Genomic DNA, 16,944 nt, shown 5'->3' with positions numbered 1-16,944 from the left:
AGAGATATGTGCCTGAGTGGCTGGATTAACTAATCTGGGTAAGTGGATGGATCTTCTGCCAGTAGCTTCTTTGCCTCAGGAACCTTCAGTTATTGACGAGAAACTATGTCAATTGCATCTTTGACCTGACCACAAGAGAATTTTAGTCTCACCTTGTTATTGGCTGTTTGGGTGGGGATTAGTAATTCCCCTGGAATACAGGGGGAAGTATTTTACATCAAAAAAGTATATACTGTGATTACACATTTAATTATTTATCTCAATCATGCACTGTATACAATCCTATTTTGATTTTTACCGCAGCAGGTATTTTTCCTGTTTTTGTCAGCACTGAAGCAGGAATGCCAAACCTGTTGGCTTTTCCAGGGCTTTTACAACACCTCAAAGCCACCACCCGAGACTGAGAATGAGTCTAGGCTGTTGGATGCAGAGGTAGAGCAAATGCATGGAGGGGATGGTGGCTGAAACACTAGACTAGTTATGTCCGAAACAATCACAGGGAAATACAAACACACATATGCACTATCTCCTTTACATTTGATGTAAACACTTACTCAACTTTTGTCTCCCTCTCTGCTTCTAGTAGTACAACTTCCTAGGAAGTCCCCCTGCATCAACAGAGCACTGCTTCATATAGTAGCATTCGTGGTAGAGTGACAGAATCGCGAGGCACCTGTTTCTTCTGTTGGTTGTCAAATGTTGCTTAGTGTGCATATATTTGTTAGTTTTGTAATCTTTAAATAAGACCACTTACATGTGAATGTTTGCTTAGTACTGCTATGTATTAGCATACATACCAACATTTATTTTAAACCACGAAAGGGGTAAATTATAGAAACATAATCAGGGAACATATTTTCACTGTTGACTACTATTGAACCAGAGCCAATTTCAGGCTGGAGGCATCTCAAAAATAAATTTTTGGTTTAAAAAATCGGGAATCTTTTGCCTGAATCAGGCCTAGTGGCATGTATAAATTATACAAGCCAAAGAACTTATAGGTAGATTCATCAACACAAATTGCGATCGCAATAGCTGCGAAACAGCTATAGCGATCGCAATTCCATGAACCGCAATTCATGAACAGAAAAGTATCCAAATTGTGAATTCGCTAAATATATTTTGCGACTTCGCAAATAAAATCGCAGAATCAAGGTGGAACCCCCTTTGCGATTTTGAAATTGCGATTCCCCAATAATTCTGCGATTTCATTTGCGAAATTGCAAAATAATCGCAACCCCAATGCATTAAAAATCGCAATTAGCGGAAAAGCTCAAAATCGCTATTTGCGAGGCGCAATTTAAGGAGAACTCAAACCAGGTGGTAACCATAAAGAAAAAAAAAAAAAAGAAAAAATTCTAATTCTAACTAGCTACAGGTGCGGGGCTGAACAAACACACTTAAGGAGACACAGTAGGAGCATGAGGACATTCACAATGCCAGGACTCTACATGGTGGTAAGGCGGCGAAGGTTCCAGGCACGTATTTTCCGCCAGCTGATCACACTCCTGGGCCAGACTGAGGAGGAAATCTACTCAAAGTACAGGCTGAATGGGGCAATGATTACCAAGCTCATCCGGGACCTTGACCCCCTGATGCAGCCCCCAACGAGTAGGACCAATGCCGTCCCCATCCATGTCCAGGTCCTGTGCTACCTGCACCTCCTGGCCTCCGGAAGCTTCCAGGGGATAGTTGCAGTTGCAGGGGGTATCTCCCAGAGCACACTGTCCCGCTGCCTAAGGAGTTTCCTGGAGGCCATGCTAACCTGGCTACACCATTACATAACATTCCCAACCACCCAACAGGACTTGAATCAAACCAAGCTACAATTTTACAACATTGTGCAATCCCCCCATGTAATTGGATGCATTGACTGTACCCACACCCACATCTGCCCACCCGCTGAGACAGAATACATGTACCGGAACCGCAAGTCCTACCACTCACTGAACATCCAGGTGGTCTGCAACGCAAAGACAATCATCACCGGCATAGTGGCACAATACCCGGGGGGCACGCATGATTCCTTCATATTCCGGCACAGCGGCATGCACACACGCCTGGCATGGGGCGACTTTGGCGAAGGACACCTTCTAGGTAAGTACACATCCCAACAAACAGTACATCGAGACCATGTAGCTGCACATAACAGGCACTCACCCTCTGCTCCTTTCATTCAGGTGACAGCGCCTACGGCCTCCGTGAGTACCTCCTCACCCCATACCTCAACCCTGCAACACAACAGCAACGGCGTTACAATGCTGCACACATTCGCACTAGAAATTGCATTGAGCGGACATTTGGGCTTTTGAAGAGCCACTTCCGCATCCTGCACAAGACTGGTGGAGCCCTCAAATACCATCCTGAGGTCTGCTGCCGCATCGTGGCCGTGTGTGCAATACTCCACAATATTGCTACCAAGTGGAGGATACCTGTGGATATCTCTGGCAGTGAGTCGGAAGGGGACAACCGCCCACCTGCACATGTGCATCATGCACGCTGGGAGATCCCTGCAGAAGGACACAGGCGCTGCAACCAAATCACATTGAACTGTTTCTAGTGCACCCATTCCCCTCACACAACACTACACTCATGCATGACGAATTTACTAATGACATGAGTCGGATTTACTTGTGACTATAAATTATTATTGTTATTTTCACAATAATGTGTATTTCAATTTTTAACAAATTAAATTAGAACTGTATTCCCTCATACAGCCCCATGATGGAGAAGAGGGCATGCTTGTCTAATCAGCATGGGCCTGCTGGTAGACTGCATTGAGTCACTGGCGCCTCCGGTCGGACACACCCAGTCACCTCTCCACGTTCTCCACGACACTGTTGGCCCATGATGCTGCAGTGGGCCTGGTGCTGCGGCGACGTGCGGTTACCTGCGGCAAGGACAGGCTGCTGTTACTGGAAGTGCCCTCACTGGCATCATACCCCCCACTTGTTTGGCCATGGCCAGACGCCTGCAGACTCTGCACAGCTGTGGTGACTTGTTCAAGTGCCCTGGCGAGGTCCTGGCAGCATTGCACCATCTGTATCTGCATCGCAAGAGAGCGGCGCGAAAGTTGGGAGGTGGCATTTCCTATGAGATGGTTGGATCTCGTGTATGCTGACAGGCAGGTCAGCAGCTGGCGGTGGCGGCGGCGGGTGATATCCTGCTGGGACACCAGGATCTGGCTGTTCTCCCGGACAGCTGCGGTCATGACCTGCATGCATTCTGTGAGCTGGCCCACGTTACGCGCTGTCTTATTCAGCTGCAAGTGGATCGCTGCCAAGTGCCGTGCCTGCTTCTGGTGGACAGCAAGCATCCGGCGTTCTATGGCCAGCCCTGGTTCTCCGACATGTACCCCCCCTGCCAGCGCGTGTTGGGTCGTCGCTCTGCTGCCTCATCAGTCCGCTGGACTGAGATCGCACAGTGGCTGTGCGCCGTGTCTGCCTCCTGGGTGGTGGTTGTGTGGCCTGTCCCACTGCCATGGGTGTCACACGGGGTGGTTGCTGGGCTCCTGTGGCTGCAGGGGTGGCCTTGTCCACATGGGGAGGTGTTGGTACTGCTGCTGCTGGCTGTGATGTTCCGGGTCGTGGTGCAGGATGGCCCTCTCCCTCGCTGTCCTCAGGGTTCTCCTCTATGTGGAGGGCCTCGCTGTCTGTGCTTGGTTGTTCCAACATACCTGTGATGTAAATGGGTGCATGATTAATGATATGTATCTTGCACATGGGATGTTGCTACATGCATGCAGGCTTGCATTCCCTGACTGGCTTTGGAATCACTTTCATTTCACAGGTCTGGCTGTGTGTGGCTATTCGGGAATTGTGGTCACAATACAGGTCCCACAATGCAGTAGGGCATTTCAGGTGTGCATGGCCTGCATTACTGGGGTCATCAAATGGCTAGCTCTGAAGTCATGGGCATTGTTAGGGGACAGGGTCGCAGTTGCATGGCACTTACCTTGGGATTGTTGGGTGAGTCGGAAGGAGTCCAGCCGGGTGACCCCCACGCAGGCTTCAGGATTGAGGGTGTCCTCCACCAGGTCTTCCAGTGGAGTGTTGGGTGCAACTGTGGGGTCTCCTCCTCCGGTGACAAGTCGCTCCCCCAGCCTCTCAGCGATGCGTTCTTTGGCACGCCCTCTGAGGTCGTACCACCTCTTTTTGAGATCATTGATGGAGCGCTGGGTCACTCCAACTGAGTTCACCTTTGCGCGGATGCGCAGCCAAATGCGCCGCTTGTCGGGCTCAGGCACCCTCCGGGACTCCTTTCCAAACAGCCTGTCATGGTCATTTGAGACTCCCTCAATGAGGTACTCCAATTCCTGCTCAGAGAATTTAATTTTTCTCTTCCTGCCTGGTGCACTGCTCCCTGCTGCTTCCTGGGACATTTTAAGTTGTTTTTTCTGTCCTGATGTGGTGCTGCAGGAAGTCTGTTGTGGAGCTCTGGCCTGTGCTTCTTCCAATCTCAGGCTCTGTGTTCTGAATGGGGAAGGGAACTGCCTACTTCCTCGTTGTGATGTCATCATTGTGCTCGAAATGCGACTTCCCGTTTTAGTGATCTCGCAATTAGCAAGATCGCAATTTGCGATTTCGGTAATTGCGAGTTCGCAATTTCAACATGGAAAACGGACGATTTTGCGATTTTGCGTAAATCGCAATCGACAATTGCCGCCAATTGCGATTCGCTTTTTTTCATCGCTTTTCTTGATGCATCCCATTCTGCGAATTGTAAATTGCAATTCGGTCATTTTTGCAATTTATAATTCGCAGAATATGGGCTTGATGCATCTGGGGGATAAACCTATTCAAACGTTTGCTTGTGCCAGCTATGTATTTGCTTACTTTTATATTATTGCTTGACCCAGTCTGATGTATCCACAAAATGTAACTTTTGGCCTGAATTTTGACCCTCCATCCTGAATTTGTAGTCATTGCCCAGAATTTGCCTCCATGCCAGGTGGTCACCCTAGCACTGTGTGGTATTTATGACAATTGTGTCTTTGAACCCACATACACCCCAAAATGATACTTACTGACAAGAAAGCTACTTATATGAAAGGGTTAAACAATTCCGTTAGATTGACTGTTTTTCAGACTGACAGAAAAAATAACAGGAAATAATTTAGTTTATTAATTGAAACACTATTTTCGTAAAATGCAGAAAGAAGGTGATATTCGCAGTTCGTATTAATTCATAATAAAGTCGTCTGTCTTTCTAAAAACTCAGTAACACTCCCTTCTGGTGAAACCTCGGAAAACAGTTCACCCGAAGTCAGAATGTATTTCTTTCTTAATGTAAAACATATTGCCTTTAACGCTGTTAAGTTCAAGTTAGGGACACAGGGAGGTACAACGGGGACCTCGGAACGTAACATTGAAATATTATGCGTATCAAGTGTTTTGGCCAGCAACACTTAACCAGAATTGGCCGTTTTTGTAACAATATCACGTAAAGGATCATTAAAAGAGCGCCAAACATATACACTTGTCATAAAGATATTAGATGAGTGTGTGCGAAATCCGTGACACCAGCACTTACTGCAGGTCAAACACCCTTACTGACTTCAGACAGATCTTTCAAGATCAAGATTGCTTGTTAACCACCTTGGATTGTTTGACAAACATTTACACATAAATAGACGTGAAAGTTAAGACGTGCGTGGTTCTGTTGGTTGTTTAATTTTCACCCCTCAAGAGCGACTAAAAATAAACCTGCTTTTTAACAAAACAAAAAAATCTGTGGGGTTCATTGTCTCTGTTGTTTCAAGCGCTCAACACATGGAACTCTGGGACCTGTGGTTTGCCATTGTCGATTGTGTAATTGGCAAGGCCATCTCTGCGTACAGGGTTCAGACTTCAATTCCCATGCACACTTGCGGTAGTTTCGGGCAGACGGGGCCTCTGCCGCTTGTTCACTGGGAGTGTTTTCTCCTATTTGAATAAACAGCGAAAGGAAAATGGCGGCGAGTTTGGCGAGAAAATAAAGGGAGGAGAAGGAGCTGCTGCTGCGCTCGGGACATCGCACTACCCGTGAGTTGATTTATATTTTCTATTTGTTTTTTTTTTCTTGTGGTGAGCCAAGAGCTGCTGCCGGTCGACCCTCTGTTTTCGCAGGTGATGCCGGCGAAGATGTTCTTGCCATGAAAGTTTATTTTTCCTTCCTGGATGGTACTTCGAAACCTGCCCCTCCACTTAGACACGTTTCTTTCAAATAAAACAGTTTCAATATCCCCATGTCATTCCCTTGTCAAAGTTGGGCTACGTTATTTTTTTCTTACTACTATCACAGAACATTTTTAATTTTTTCCTCCTACACAGTTAAAAAACTTTTAAGGACTCAAAAAAAATCTCGCTTTGTCTTTAAGAAAGTTTGGCATTGAATATGTTTACGGCAGTAAAACATGTATTTTTTAATTTTTTTTGTTATGCCTAGCTTCCCGTTAGGGGTTGAAATCGGCAATATTTTAAACCGCGACTCAGTCAGTGTCTTATGAGAGCGGCACCATCCCATTGAAATATCAGCAAGTGTCTGTGTTTTAAACGTCGTTTGTATGTACAAGGCTGACCATGTTATTTGCAGAGGTGGAAAGGTCGTAGACTGGACTGTGGGATGTGTAAAAGGCGCATTCACTGAATGTGGGTAAATATTGTCAGTAACTAACTGCCTGGCATCATGTCGGTCTCTCCATGATCTCTGCCCTTGCTGTACTATCTCTTTTTGTTGTGCATAAGATGTTGCAGTTCTCTTGCCTTTCTCCTTTAAAACGAGCAGCTCTGCAGTAGCGGGCTGGAGTGGGGAGTTGGAGCAGGTTGCCTCATCCGGACCCACCACCATGTCCCCGATTTGAACTCTGCTGGTGTTGGCAGCTAAGCTTCTTTGCATTCCTTTGAGAGGAAAAAAAAGAAACCGAACGCCAGGCCTTTAAAATAAAATGGAATACACTCCAGTTCTCCAGGCGGCTTTAATGCGTGAACCCGTGCCTGCTGAAAGGTGAATGATCACTTGGATGGCCGTACCTTTTGAATTTTACCATTATTGTGTGTTTAGAGTGGAGTTGTCTGGCGTTGCTGTGCATTCAGCAGCTCATAGAACTGATCAATTGACGGCGAGATGTGAGCAGCTTGACAGCAACTCTCCCGTGTCTCTTTGTAACAAAATAACCCTGGTGTGGTTTTTTTTTTTAAATTTCATTTTTAGTCGTATTGGCTGTTTATTTGTGGCATCATGTTGATTTATTATGCTTTTGCACAATGCCACCCATATTTCACCTTTAAGTATAATGAAAAAGCGGTAAAAAAGACAACATGCTTGAAGTTGAGAAAAGGCTGAGCATTAATGGGCGAGCTGTGTATTTATACCTGGGTTATTGTATACTGCTTGTCCTTTCCGTAATTACCTAGATCGACCCGAAAGCGTGTTGCTTATTGCCCGGTCTCGCGTCTTCCACAGGGAAACACAACCCCCTCTAACCTGGATGGCAGCGACCCCATGATTGTCTTCATTGTTTGGGTGAGATGAGACCTGGTAACGTAGAAAACGACATTTGACACCAACCTGGCTACCACTGGGGGTTTGTTTCACGTCCTGCATTTAAATGAGCAGTGCTCTGGGTTGCTGTGGACCCAGTGATTGGCCGATAAGGGGGTATTTTGTGTCGCATTGTTAATGGCAGAGCAGCTTGATTGACTACTGACACTGATATCATCCCGAGGAATGTCGGCGACACTGCCAAGCGTCTTAAAACGGAGAGATGGTGTTGATAATATTGTGACCGAATTTTGTGGTGTGCCACTTTAGAATAGTGAAATATGCCACATAATTAACATTCACGACTTTACGTAGGTCATTGTGCTGCTTAATTTGCGCTGTTCATTTAATCTGTGTGTATTAGGGTTACAACGTATGTTATCAAAAGCGCAAGTTTCTGCAAGTACAGCAGCATGTCACAATGATTGGGGGAACAATCTAAATTCCATATGTCTCTTCCAGGCACTACGACGCACAGCGCGGTAACCTGCACTTGCCTGATTTCGTTATTTTTTGTATTTACGTCTGGGCTTCTCTGTTTTAGTTGCACAATAATAAATGTTCTAATTTTAGTGGCACATAATGTAAACGCCTTTTCAGCTGTTAGAAATCAGGTGCAGGAGGTTGGCCAATGTACGAGTGGTGAACAAGTTTCTGGCACGTGACCTTGGTGAAATGAAAAGCTTGCTTGAGCAGGCATGGTTTCCTTTGGCAAGTGGCGGATAACTAAGCAGCCAGCGCTTCCTTTTGTTGCTAGGCTGTTGACCTTACAAGTCGCTTGTACCTGTTCGCGTACATTGTGTGTACTTTAATAGTATTCATTCCTTTATCTTTTTTACTTGCTGAATTTTTCCAAAAGCGTTTTTATTTTTTACACATAGCACAGTAGCCTAATTAATAGTAATCTAATACGCTCACGCTGTTATACTTCAAAGTAAAGCTGAACAGTCTGCCTTTGCCTTAATTCCACCCCAACCCTGCTGTGCTGGGCTGTAAACGTAGGTTTTCATTGAATATTTCACAGCAGTAGTAGATGTTTCTGATATCAAGTACAGTATATGAGGTAAATAACGTTTGGAATACGGTGACCAATTACATTAAAATATCTCTGGTTACGCTTTGCGTAAATAAGATGTTCCTTATAATGAGTTTTTTGGGCCCCGGGAACGACCTTAATGGAGTCTTTATGTACTGCTTCTCACCTGAGGACAAGATTGACCCGTGTTATAAGCAGGCCAGTAGGGCTGGTGGCTGCACCATCCTGTACCCCAGATACCTTGTACCTCCAACTTGAACATTGTAATTGCATTTATATAGCGTTGACTACACCTGACAAGGCCTTGAAATGCTTTTCGACGATTAGCACGCTATTCCGGAACCCAAAAAGAATTGGTGGTGAATTAGTATAGGGAAATATGAAATTAATTTGAGCGATGGACATGAGTCTGTTAGTTGAATTAAAAAGAATTGCGCAGGGATAGAAGAGAGAAGGTTCTAGAAAGTGTTTATTTGGATCTCATAGCAGTAGGAGGAGGTTTGGGATGAGTTAAGGAGAGATGTAGGGAAGTCTTTTGAAGGGGATTAGGGAGAGAGGTGAGGTATCGGATGAGCATAGGATGGATACATGAGGGAAGGGTTTAGAAAGGCATGTCTGGGAGATCTGAGGTTTGAGATGCTCCAAGGAGGGGGTAGAGGAGGGAAGAGTGTCTAGAAAGTTTATTTTTATTTTATTTTTTTTTATTTTTTTTTAGATCATAGTTGTAGAATGGGATTTGGGATGAGTCCGAGAGTGGAGTTAGAGGATAAATAGAGAGTGGTATTGGGTGAGAAATAGGATAGTGCATTGGGGAGAGTAGTGGAATGAGTTTTGAGATGGAGGATATATCAAGAGATTTGTAGGGTGAACTAAAGTGTAGTGCATTGGAGATGCTGAATTAGGAGTAAAGTAAAAAAATATAAAGATACATAAGCACATGAAAGGTATATGTATAAGGAAGGTAATCTATCTTGTATTTAATATCAGTTTCAAGTACTTTAAGCTAATGTATTTGTTTTTAATGTTTTTATCTTTTTAATAATTCAACAGCGAAGCAATTGTAGATAACTAGTTATGCTAAAAGTTTTATATACGTTATTATACACATTTATCCAAAGGAATAGACCTCTATAGATACATATAACCCACATAAATGCTTAGATGTACAGGGATTTGCTGTACATTTATGTTTGAATATGGTAGTTATGTGGGGAAGAACCAACTCTTGAGTAGTCTTCTGAAGATAAATAGTTATCCGTTAATCTTATGTTCGGGGGTAATGAATTTCATAGTGTGTCTGCTTGACCAGAGAAGGTTGTGCCACCTATGTTTTTTTTCTTGTATGGGGGGATTTTGAGGCGAGGTGCCAATCTAAAGCAGAGGTTCCTTTGTTGAATGCATTTTGGGATTTTATTCCTGATGAAGAGAGGCCCAGTTCCATGCATCGTTTTGTGGGTGATACAAAGCTACTTGAATAAGGATGTCCTGGCAACCTGTAACCAATGGAGAGCCTTCAGGACGGGGGAATGTGGGCTTGGGACTTTACACGTAGTAGTAGTCTGACAGAGTTCAGAATCCCTTGTAGTCTTTTCATAGTTGTTCAAGATGATCCGTGGTAGAGGCTATTGGTGTAGCCTAGTTTAGACAGTACAAAGCGATAGTACCCTGGACCTTGTGTGGAAATCCAGTTGAGGAAAGATGTGTTGCAGAGTTTTTTTAATTGTAATCAAGCTGGACCGTGCTAGTTTGTCCACTTAAACATTTATTAATAGTTTGGAGTCCATGGTAATTCTGAGGTTTCTTACATCCTTAGATACTTTAGACGGTGTTCCCAGGTCATTAGGCCAGGTGGCGAGTGGGTCATAATTGTTTCCAATCGCCACATGATTAGGGTTTGTCTGTTGTCCAAGCCTGGCAGGTTCCTGTAAGCTTTTAGATATTTTCGGTAGACCTGGAAATTACCAAGGTTCACCAGGAAGTGAGCATGGACATGAAACAAATGGCTGGCTACAAGTTGCTCATTGGGCCAGAGTGTAGGTGGTTTGATAACCTCACAATCTTCTTCCATGAAAGAAGGTGCCCTCGTTCTCAGATTGTAGCTCAGCTGAGGAACTCGATTTCCTTACATCCGCCTCTGTCCTAATACATGGTGTAGCCTGCCTTTTCAGGTCTGGCGTTAACCACACTTCGCCCAAACACTCAACATTCCAGTAACCGCACCTCCCTCAACACTCAACATTCCAGTAATCCTTCTGCATAGCACACCAATGTCTTTCAATTGTGCTAAAATTATATGTATAGGGTACTAATAGGAACTTTCAGACAGTCCTCTTCTCATTGGTCTGTTATCTTGTCATTCATGTTTTTCGTCTGCCCTCTACAGCAGTGGTTCTTAACTTATGGTCTGCGGACCTCTGGAGGTCCTCGAAGCCTTCCCAGAGGGTCCGTGACTGCTTAGAAAATTAAATAATATTAACATATTAATAGAGTATATAAATAAAGAAGCACAATGTGAAATTAAATTTTGTAACCCTTTATGTAAATTTAAAGGAATTTGAAATTGGCGACTGAAAATGAAGTTAGGATTCTCAAAGTGATTTGTGGGAACAGTGCAGATGCATCAAACACAATACTATATAGTATGTACCATGAGTGGGCTCATTGATTTTAGAAAAGCTCCAACCTTCCCTTTAAAATTATTTTTTGTAATTTGTTTGTTTGTCAATTAAAGTATTTCATCATCTGTGTATTTGGTTGAATGCTCTTTCTGTAAATTTGTGTGTATTGTTTTGCTGTTTAAATAATCAAAAATGCTTAGCTGGGGTCCTCGCCTAACAATAATGACTCAGTGTGTGTTCCCTGGATTCCAGTCAAGATTCAATGGGGGTTCCAGTAATAATTAATTGGTAGTCCACAGAAGTCGAAAGGTTAAGAAACACTGCTCTACAGCATGGAGCAGCCCACTTCAGCCATTAGCTCTCTTCACTGTGATCAACAGGATTCTACCCTTTCTGAAGGAACACATCCACACTCAAAGTAGTTAACATAAATGCCAGAGACTGCTGTGGCAAAGTGTGCCTTTTGATGCAATAAAATATTTTGTTGTTGTTGTTATTATTATGTGTTATTATTATTATTATTATTGTTATTATTATTATTGTTATTATCATTGTTATTAATTTTATTTAAGGCTCAGCAGTTTACCCAATAATTACGTTATGCAACAAACATGACAGAACAGTAAAAACAAGCATTTGCAATGCAATAGGTCTCGCAGCATTAAAGTTTGAGTTATTGGCATTGTACATGACAATGTGTTGCATTAAATTTTAAGCAAAGTCTGTATTGGTGTATAAAGATGATTTGCAAGATGATAGCTGTTGCAAAATATTAAGCAATGTTGGCAATTATATTATAATAATATTGTAAGTTACTGTTGTACTTATAAGCATTTTGGTAGCGCATAGTGATGCTGTGGTGCCCCTGAGTGATGCTGTGGTGATGCGATAGATAGTGAGGGCGAAAGATAGATAGAGGGAGGGCGAAAGATAGAGGGTGGGCAAGAGAGAGAGATAGAGGGTGGGCGAGAGAGATAGAGGGTGGGCGAGATAGAGGGAGGGCGAGGGATGGAGTGTGGGGCGAGACTGTCTGTGAGATCATGGGGAGAGCTGTGATGTCATACACATGGCTTAGTGAGCAAAGAGTCGGCGGTGACGCCTGGTATCTTCAAAAGATCCCAGCTGGAAACATGCGAGGTGGACTTAGACTTCCATCCTCCCCAGGTCGGTAAATTGACTGCGGTAATTGGGTGCCTCCTGACTGGCTCTCCATACTTTTTGTATTTGCCCTCATGTTTCCTATTTCTAAAAGTGCGCAGAAATGTAAATAATAAATCCGCTGTTTCCTAACAACTGAGATTGACTAACATTATGGGGGTTGTGCGCCTGTCGATAAAAAGCTGTTTTCTTTGGAATGGGCGTTGGCAGCGTGGTCCTTGTTAAGCAGCTCATGCCAGGAGAGCTTAAGCTGTTTTTGCAATGGGGGTTGTGCGCCTCTCGATTAAAAATGGGGGCTAAAGCACTTTTAGGCTGCCACACAGGAACTGTTTCAAGCGTTGTAGCTGCGCGAGGGTTAAAGTAAATGTAAAATGCGCAGCAGTGGGGCCAGGGGTCACATATACATGCTCTGAGAGAGAAACAAGGACTCAGACACAAAGGTGTGGAAACATGGGCACCAACACTGAAGCAGGAGGCAATCATATAGGCAATTACAGCAGGCCAGGGAAACACCAACACGAGGGATGAGACCTCTGGGCTTGGAGACACAGGCTCAGGAGTGGGCAGGGAGGAGCGGCTCTGAGAAACAGACACAGACATGACTGGCATGGACGCAGAGATGGGTAACGAGACACACACATGGATAGAGAGACAAAGACATGGCTAGAGAGAGACTGACGTATAGGAAGACACTTGCTGTGAAGACACAGCTGGATAGGAAGACACAGACGTGGATAGAGAGACAAGGGCATGGATGGGGAGACGCACATGGCCATGGAGACACATACTCGGAAGAGACGGGCATGGATAAAGAGACCCAGGCATGGATAGCGAGACACATTACATAATAGGGCCACACACCTTGTTATGGAGACACTTGCTAAGAAGACACAGCCATAGGCAGGAAGAAGCAGACCGGGAATAGAGAGACAAAGAAATAGAGAGAAACAGACATGGATTTAGACGCATGCATCAGTAGTAGAGAGACGCATGCATGAATAGAGAGACACACATGGTTAGAGAGACACTTGCTAGTAGGAAGACATAGACATGGATACTCTGGCTGGGGCACACGAACATGATAACTGAACTCCACTAAACTCCACATTTCTCTGGCATCACCTCACACCATAAAGGGTTTCCCGAACAGGGTATCCCACTAACAGTTGATGAACTTTGCTAATTGGACAGACAACTGCACCGGAGGCAAAATAATAGGAAAGCTGGCCATATAAAACATATGTAACATAACAAAATGCAGGAGCAATGCAGGACAAAGGACATTTAGAGTATAACGGACTTGGCCATCCTGTGGAACTCTTTACTGCTAACATTTTGCTCTAAATAATTGATCGGCTTGTAAATGAACCAGAGAGAAGGTTTTCTATTAAAAAAACGGATAAATATAAACTTTTTTTCAGTCGAGAGGAGTCAATTTGAACATAGGCTTGCTTTTTATAACATCACACACAGAGCACTTAACACGAACGCAATTAAGCAACAAATGCATTCAGTCTGGAGCGAGAAGGTGTGTGATTCAAGATGAGGCGTGTTTCAGTTGCACTTCGTGGCCACTCAAACTTGCGCACTCGGGTTTTATCCCCCAAGTATTTTTGAATTGTAAAGAGACTATTCTTGAATTGTAAAGAGACTTGTTTTTAGTAAATGAATTATTTTCAGCTCTTTGATAGCTCGAAGTCCGATAAAGGGGCACGAATGATGGCGTACTGCGCTTAAGCTGCGAAACAGGAGGAAACGCCTGCTGCTGGGGACGATGTTAGGATGAATCCCAAGCTCGATAGGAGAGAGCAAGCATCTCTTCTTTTTTCCGCAGATCAGGCAGGCTGCCGACATCAATTTCGCCAGTAGGCGGCAGGATTGCTATGTGAAATCGGCAACCAGTCGGCACACGCATTCTGGTCTACTCTGACCTAAATCGTATGTGTTAAGTAAAAGCCACATACAATCTTCCTTTCTTTAAAAAATTAAACTGCTGCAGCTCCTAGTTAGTCATGCGAGGCAGTGGCAGGCTGACTCAGGGCGCTAGTTCAGGCTCCAGCACAGATGTTGATGGCTCAGAAAGTCACAATTGGTGGCAACCCCCAGTGTCTGATGGATGGTCACATGCCCGCATATGTCAAGGGCTATGCGGTTTGTTTGTATGAGTGGCACTGCGCCGGCAGGTCTCGCCAATCAAGTCTGCCGACAGAGCATTAAGATGCGTTCATGTAGCCGTCATAACAGATACTGAGAATACGGCTGGTAGGTTATTATTAGTATTGTTTGGTAATGCTAGCTGTCTCTGCACAAGCTAGCATCTGTGGCTTGGAAGCTTATGTAACAAGCAATGGCATACCACGTACTTGAAGGTGCTGGCGCGATCGAGGGCTGGAGGCACCGGTAACCCGATATCCACCACAGAGCAACAACAAGCTTCAACGCTTATCAGCGCCGCGCGACTCTCTGCAGACTCCCCCCGCATTACAGAGAGGCACGCGATGCGATCCGGTCCTTTCTGCCTTGCTATCGGCAGAAGTTCACGCGCGCAACGTTATCCTATGGGACAACGCTGCGCGCGCGGCCAGGTCTTGTCTCCACATTCCGGCTCGTTGTCGGCTGAGACGACCGCTATAGGTCTCTGGCGAGAACGCGCTTCGCGCGTTACTAGCCAAAACCTAAAAAGTGATGGAGCCAAAGCCTGGCTTCCAAGTCCATGCCTGTTGTCTTTGCCGAAGCTTGTTCTGTTAGGCTCTCATAGCTGGCGGTTACTAGAGGACCTATTTTATTGCAAATCTGGATCTGTAATTTTAGGATATTAAAAAGGATTTTCAGCATAGTTGCACTGTGAGCTGGATTACACAAGCCCCTGGTTTGCCTCAGTTTACTGCAGATACTCAATACCCAGAGAGTGGCTGCTGGACTACTCCAAACACTGGCTTCTCTCAGTCCTAGATAGCTGGAGCCCTCCACAACTGGCACACCCCTGTACTGATGAAAGCAGTAGCCTCTCCATTTATCTGAAAAAAATCTGGGCTGCCTTATTTTTTCCCTTCAAAAAAAATATTTGAAGTTCGTTGGCATAATTTACACTTAGGCAGGCATTTTATACGTAGCATGTACACTTATACATTCCAATTATAGTTCCTGCAATCCATACACAGAAATATCATAACAATTCCATGTACAGTCTTATTCTATAAATAGAGAAACCCAATTAAGAACTGTTCACCCCCCCCTTAATGTGCCAAGATTAACATGGTGCTCTCGTAAACAAATGACTATCAGTGTCCGGCATCACACCCCAAATGTATTAGGTAAGTGGACAAAAGAGTTTCCCCTCAGTGACACATTTTAATAATCTAGGCCTGGCAACCACTAACAATCGCTGTTCAATAGAAGAGGACTTCTTTAGGTATACATGTGTGCCGGGGGTGGATCACGACGAGGGACTATCTTCTTTGACGGTACCCTTAAATTGCTCCAGGAGCATCTCCCAAGCAAGGGATATAAAATATTTTCTCAGGCCTGCCCGTTCCTCTCAATGTAGCAGTGTGTTCTCATCTTGGCCCCACAAAATCACCAATTAAGCCCAAGTAGCAATGGTAGGAGCTAAGGTTTTTTTCCCTTGCGCTGTGATAGATGGCTTAGCCAGGAGCAAGGCGAGGTCCAGTAACTTAACCGCTGATCTCTGTAGGATGGGGCGAGAGAAGAGACGCAGCAGCACCCCATCAGGCGAGTTTGCTATGGAAAGGCCAGTTGTGGTGGTCAATAGCTGTAGTGTTCTGGCCCAGCATGTATGAAGCCGGCTTACCATGTATGAAGGAGGTTTGCATCAAGAAGTGAACATCAGGGGACATCCAGTTGCAGAGCCTGGACATTTTTTGTCGATCAGAGCTGTTTTTCTATATACACTGTTGAGAATATTAAATTGATTGTTCTTGAAACTGCCCCCCCGCCCCCTGGATACTTTGAGAGTATTCCAATATTTTAGACTAGTCCGAGTCATGAAATGCTTTACCCAAGTCTATCTCCCAGCAGTTCGGAGAGGGCATTTATTGACCTGTAGCAAAAATGCCCTGTAAAACCATCTGATGAGCTTACCCCATGTACCTGCCACATGGAGAGAGTTTGGTTAACTCATGCGTCGGCAGTAGCTCATGATGAGTGTAAAATAGATTGTAGAAGGATTATTTAATAGGTTTGTAGGTGAGAAATTGCCCAGATTATACTCTGCTACCAATGTATGTAACTCAATGAATTCGCCATTAAGAAATAAATCACCAGCTGTGGAAATTCCAGCTGTATGCCAAGATCGTAAGTGTCCCACTCTAAACCGACCTGTTTTGGTCAGTAGATCCACTAGTGTGATTGCTGGGGTAAAAGGACTCCACTCCGCCTGTTGATCAATCTGTTCGCCCTGGATTTCCAAGACATTGTGTCTACAGCGAGTTTCAGGGAGCCTCTGAAAAATGTTTCTGCCTTTAATCTCCATCTGATGACTTTTCCACCTTTTTCTAGATATGTTCGAAACACCTTGCTGTTTTTTGTTTTTAGGTCGAGGACTCCGTCGCACTGCTGTAAGCAGTGGGCGGAGCCTGAAGATTTTAT

General features: G+C 44.5%; 1 protein-coding gene across 5 annotated transcripts in view; it reads left to right on the top strand.

Annotated features, from left to right (window-relative positions):
- Positions 1-5,899: 5,899 nt before the first annotated feature.
- The window catches only part of NCOA3 (nuclear receptor coactivator 3), a 551,775-nt gene continuing 540,730 nt past the window's right edge, over positions 5,900-16,944 (top strand). For all 5 annotated transcript variants that reach the window (XM_078651867.1, XM_078651866.1, XM_078651869.1 and 2 more), the window contains exon 1: positions 5,900-6,026. The gene's annotated coding sequence lies outside the window, so the exon portion shown is untranslated. The remainder of the gene's footprint in view (positions 6,027-16,944) is intronic.

Source organism: Lissotriton helveticus, chromosome 7 (genome assembly GCF_964261635.1).
Source record: "Lissotriton helveticus chromosome 7, aLisHel1.1, whole genome shotgun sequence".
In the NCBI taxonomy this organism is placed as follows: Eukaryota; Metazoa; Chordata; class Amphibia; order Caudata; family Salamandridae; genus Lissotriton; species Lissotriton helveticus.
This window is presented reverse-complemented; position numbering and strand designations above follow the sequence as displayed.